Source organism: Artemia sp. Qi Xiang Cuo, chromosome 15 (assembly GCF_049724085.1).
Source record: "Artemia sp. Qi Xiang Cuo chromosome 15, ASM4972408v1, whole genome shotgun sequence".
NCBI classification, from domain to species: domain Eukaryota; kingdom Metazoa; phylum Arthropoda; class Branchiopoda; order Anostraca; family Artemiidae; genus Artemia; species Artemia sp. Qi Xiang Cuo.
In genome coordinates this window covers 60,758,112-60,764,192 of record NC_142808.1, presented here as the reverse complement: position 1 = coordinate 60,764,192, position 6,081 = coordinate 60,758,112, and positions in this window count along the sequence as shown.

The window sequence follows — 6,081 nt, the reverse complement described above, 5'->3', positions numbered from 1 at the left end:
TTTAATTTAAATTAAGTTGTAATTGTTTGTTGGTTTGTGAGTGCGACCCCACAACATGAATATGGTGTGTAGTTGCTGTCCCTGTACTATTATTATTATTCTTTATTTATTTTTTTCTTTCTTTTCTTTTCTCTCTTTTTATCTTTCTTTCTTATTATAGTTTATTTGAATGATGTTACATGTATGTATTATTTTTTGTTACCTGTTTCACCCCACGTCAACTGTTTGGTTTTGGGTGAATCATATTGATTTTTGTATTTAAACTTTTTGTTAATTAAATATATCACTATCACTATCACTATGTGGTATTGATTTGTCTTTGATTGGTTATGCGGATGACTTACTGAACCTGAGCCGGTTTTTGCGTTTGCTAGAAAATGATTTTATCAGGTTACAAAAAGAGTATAGCCACATTAGACTCCAGTTTAATACTGAAAAGTATGGATGGATGCTTTTCAACTTGAAATCCGATGCTTCTTGAATATTCAAAATGTGTGATTTTATTATTGAGCTTGCAGATGACATGTATATTTGGGCATTTCTATTAGGAAGTTAATACTAGAGACGCGACTGCTGCTTTCTCATTTTCAGAAGCGGTTCTCTTTTACGTATATCTCTATATTGGCAATAGTTTGACTGTCATCTGTTGGCCCAAGTGTACAAGGCTATGGTTTTTCCTCATTATCTGTACCTCAGTCGGTTTTGGTGCATTTATACGATAAATTGAAGCTGCGTTCACTGTACTATAAATATGCTAAGTTTTTGCTTTGTTTACCACCATAGACAATAATAGGTAACATTCTAGTTTAGCTACTTTTTTCTATCTTGGAAAGGGGTTAGGGTAGGAAATTAAACTTCCAGGGATGCGTCTACAGACTGTTGTGAGCCTAAGGATAAAATTCAACTTTAGCAACTTTTGGCTGTTTTGGAAATGGGTTGGGTTAGGAAAATGAAACTTACAGGGATGGGTCTATAGGCAAAACTATGTCCCGGGAATGTATTTTGAAGTAGGCTACTTACATCAATTCTTTCTCCCTCTTGAGGATCCTGACCTCTTGATGACCTTTAGTATATGTGTGTTATAAAAGTGAAATCTTGCCTAATAAATCTTCTTCTTAAATGAAGGACAACAAAATTGTTTTTAGCTTCACAACTTTGCTCAATCCCACAATATACAAGGTTTTAAAGATACACAAATACATTTCATAAATTTTGAAGAAAAAAAACATTGACATGGCTTAAAATTCTACTCGAATTACAGGAATTGCATTAAAACAAGGTTCTAAAGATACACAAATACATTTTGTAAATTTTGATTCGAAAGTGATCGGAGGGTAACTTGCAATCTTCCTTCCTTGCACAGCTTCTGTTTCCCAGATGTCACCGATTGAAATTTTTTTGTTCAAGATAGTCCAAAGAGCCTATAGCAATGCCCCCAGGGTTGGTAAAAATGCCCAGACTCTAAGGGTATAGGTTTTAAGTCATGCTTCAGAGCGTATAAGGTTTTTGTTGAAGGGGTGATCCTATAAGCCTTAGAGGAGGCTCGTTCAATTGGAAATTAACAGTTTTAGTTCCCTGATTGAGAGTCAAAAGTTATCGGAGGGCAACAAAAATGCCTCTACGGTTTTTCACAACCCACAAAAGCCAAATGGGCAAGAGCCGTAAATTAAACCCAGAAGGCTTATAAGGTTTCTATTGAAAAAGAAAGTTCTAGTTACCTGCTTATGAGTCAAAAGTGATTGGGGAGAAACCATCCCCCCACCACGCCCATAATTTTCCAAAACACATCAAAGGTGAAGGAAACACATCAAGGAAATAGAAAGGTACTATTTCCTCACCTTAATAACAGTATTTTAAAGCCACGAACAAAGTCACTTGTGTCTTATTTTATGTGTTGTATTGATTTGTCTTTTAATGGTTATGCGGATGACAGGTTTTTGTGTTGGCTAGAAAATGATCTTATCAGGTTACAACAAGAGTATAGCCGCATTAGACTCCAGTTTAATACTGAAAAGTCTGAAGTGATGCTTTTTAATTTGAAATCCGATGCTTGTTCCAGATTCAAAATGTGTGATTTTATTATTGAGCTTGAGGATGACATTGTATATTTGGGCATTTCTATTAGGAAGTTTATACCAGAGACGCGGCTATTGCTTTTTCATTTTCAGAAGAGGTTCTCAGTTACGTATAGCTCTATATTTTCAAAAGTTTGACTGTTGTCTGTTGGCCCAAGTGTACAAGGCTATTATTTTCCTCATTATCTGTACCTTAGTCCATTTGGCGTATTTATACGGCTACAGATAAACCAAAGCTGCGTTCACAGGACTATAAGTATGCCAAGTTTTTGCTGTGTTTACCACCATAGACAACAATATGTATAGACAACATTCTAGTTTAGCTACTTCTTGGTATCTTGGAAAGGGGTTAGGCTAGGAAATTAAACTTCCAGGGATGGGTCTACAGACTGTAGTAGGCCTATGGGTAAAATTCTACTTAAGCAACTTTTGGCTATCTATGAAAGGGGTTAGGTTAGGAAAATGAAACTTACAGGGATGGGTCTTCAGCCTAAAGTATGTCCCGGGAGGGTATTTTGAAGTAGGCTACTTACATTCACTCCTTCTCCCTCTTGAGGATTCTGACCTTTGATGACCTTTAAAATCTGTGTGTTATAACAGTGAAATCTTGCCTAATAAATCTTTTTCTTAAATGAATGACAACAAAATTGTTTTCAGCTTCACAACTTTGCTCAATCCCACAAAATACAAGGTTTTAAAGATACACAAATACATTTCCTAAATTTTGAAAAAAAAAACATTGATATGGCTTAAAATTCTACTCGAATAACAGTAATTGCAATAAAACAAGGTTCTAAAGATACACAAATACATTTCCTAAATTTAGATTTGAAAGTAATCGGAGGGCAACTTGCCATATTCCTCCCTCGTATAGCTTTTGTTTCCCAGATGTCACCGTTTGAAATTTTGAGACAGTAATTTTGTTCAAGATAGTCCAAAGATCCTGAGGCAATGCCCCCATGGTTGATAAAAATCCCCAGAGTCCAAGGGTATAGGTTTTAAGTCATGCTCCAGAGGCGTTTAGAGTTTTTGTGGAAGGGGTGATCGTATAAGCCTTAGAGGAGGCTCGTTCAATTGGAAATTGACAGTTTTAATTCCCTTTTTTAGAGTCAAAAGTTATCGGAGGGCAACAAAAATGCCTCTGGGGTTTTCACAACCCGCAAAAGCCAAATGGCCAAGAGCAGTAAATTAAACCCAGAAGGCTTATAAGGTTACCATTGAAAACGAAATTTCTAGTTACCTGCTTATGAGTCAAAAGGGATTGGGGAGAAACCAGCCCCCCTCCACGCCCTTAATTTCCCAAAACACATCAAAGGTAAAGGAAATACATCAAGGAATTAGCAAGGTACTATTTCCTCACCTTAATAACAGTATTTTAAAGCCACAAACAAAGTCACTTATGTCTTATTTTCTGTGTGGTATTGATTTGTCTTTGATTGGTTATGCGGATGACCGGTTTTTGCATTGGCTAGAAAATGATTTCATCAGGTTACAACAAGAGTATAGCCACATTAGACTCCAGTTTAATACTGAAAAGTGTGAAGTGATGCTTTTTAATTTGAAATCCGATGCTTGTTGAAGATTCAAAATGTATGATATTATTATTGAGCTTGCGGATGACATTATATATTTGGGCATTTCTACTAGGAAGTTAATACTAGAGACGCGGCTACTGCTTTCTCATTTTCAGATACGGTTCTCTCTTACGTATACCTCTATATTATCCAAAGTTTGACTGTCGTCTGTTGGCCCAAGATATTTCCTCATTATCTGTACCTTAGTCCATTTTGGCGCATTTATACGGCTACCGATAAGCCGAAGCTGCGTTCACTGGATTATAAGTATGCTAAGTTTTTGCTGTGTTAACCACCGTAGACAACAATAGGTATATTACGCACCAGTACAATGTTACCAACCCTGAATGTACCGTGATTAATATGTAAATATATACTTAAAATATAAAAAACTTGTTTCCTTCTAAAAAGACTTCTGATATAGTTTAAACTCCCCTTAATTGAGTTTAAACCTCATTTCAAACTTTCGTCTAAATTTCTAAACAGAGATAGAAAAACCGCATTTTATTCTCAGCAAAATATCCCTTTAAAGTACCAAGTAAAAAAAGATGATTATATTCGCATAAGAGCTTGATAAATTCCAGAGTATTTTGTAATGCTTGTCAGCATTCCACACGCTTTGTTTTACAGAACGACAAATATGAAATGCGGAAATAGCTGCGGGTCGAATGACAGTACTAATCAAAGGATATAGTTTTGAATTTCACGAAAATACTTGACAAAAAATCATACGACTTGTTTTATACAAAGTTTCAAGTTAATCTAGGAATGTGAATGTTTAATCATCAAAATATTGCGAATAAATTATTGGAAAGTCAGTCAGCATAATGATCTTGTTTAGTCAGCATAAGGATAAAGTAGGGGGCCCCCAACAGGAGTTTGGCCAATAGTGAAATAGCTTTTAAGGCACAGAATCAAGACTCGTGATATATAGCAGTGGAAATGTATTTTTCGGGCATTCTGATTATGACCATTCTGATTATCAGTACGATTGAATTGAAGTACTTTGCTGTATGCTCAAATGTAAGTCTTAATAAACCTATTACTTTTCTATTTGTGTTTGTTCTCCATATATGCCTGTATCTAGCGTCATAGTAGATAACTAGTTCAACTGTACTCCATCGGTAACGCTCCCACGGAATCTGATCTCTACGCAACGTTAGAGGTACTTGACAAGGAGATTACCCAAGGAATTTTGGTTGCGCTCCTGTACTGATAACTTGGGAATTTCTAGCCATTTACAATTAACCTAAATTAATTTCCCCCCTTACAAGTAGCGGGGTCCTAATCAGCACAAGGTGGACATAAGCGGTGCAGGTATAAGCAAAAACATAATGGCACTAGCAAAACCTTGATGGCGCATGTGGCGCAGAAGTAAAGGTGGAAACCATAATGGCACAAGTGGCGCAGTCGTAAACTTGGGGGAATACATGCGAACTAGTTATGCTACAATTTTTTTCTCTCTTTCAATTTTAAATCAATGGATAGATACAGAGTTATAACAAGAAGTGTCTAAGCCTAGAACCCCTAAGCTATTAATAGAGACATCCTGTTAGAATATCTCATAGGAGATAGTAGTTCTCTCCTGAATAGGTTAAATGAAAAGAGTCAGTTAATTGTGATTGTGTAATTTCGTACAATTGGTTAAATTATTTAAAAAAAACCACAAAGATGTCAGAAGAATTAAGTGAAATATTAATTGTGCAAAAACTGGTCGCAAAAAATTTTGAAATAATGAAATCTATTCCTCAATATGATGGACAATCAAATGTCAACGAATTTAATATCCAATTGTCCCAATTTGTAGAGATAACAAAAACAGAGCTAAAAACGGTAATAAGTATGCTCCTCCTAAGATTAAGAGGGCAAGCATATATCTTACAGATTATATCTTACGAAAAAGGAGAAGGTTTTTTTTGGGTAACTAATAACAATGAAAATGATGCAAAAACGATGAAAAAGGGAACATGTTTAGTTCAAATCCGAATTACCTCGGAAAATGATTTAGATAAGTGGAAAAAATCCAAAAGAAACCTAGTTAAAAGCATTAATACCTCAAATGACAAATACCCCCTAACTAAGTCGCAATTTTTAAACAAATTTAACATGGATCATATTACTGACTTGGAACTCAAGGAAAAATTATGTGAATTATTATGGAATTTTAAAGATGTGTTTTCCGCATCTGAAGACGACATCGGACTAATACCGTTTTATGAACATTCAATTTTAACGACCGGTAATCCTGTCGCGAAACAGCCATATCGTATACCGTACAAGCATAAAGAGTGGTTGAAAAATAAAATTCATGAATTAGAAAAAAAAACAATATTATACGCCCCAGTATAAGTCCGAATTCCTCACCAGTCATCTGAGTACCCAAAAAGAATGGTGACTTGAGACTTTTAGTAGATTATAGAGCCCTTAAAAAG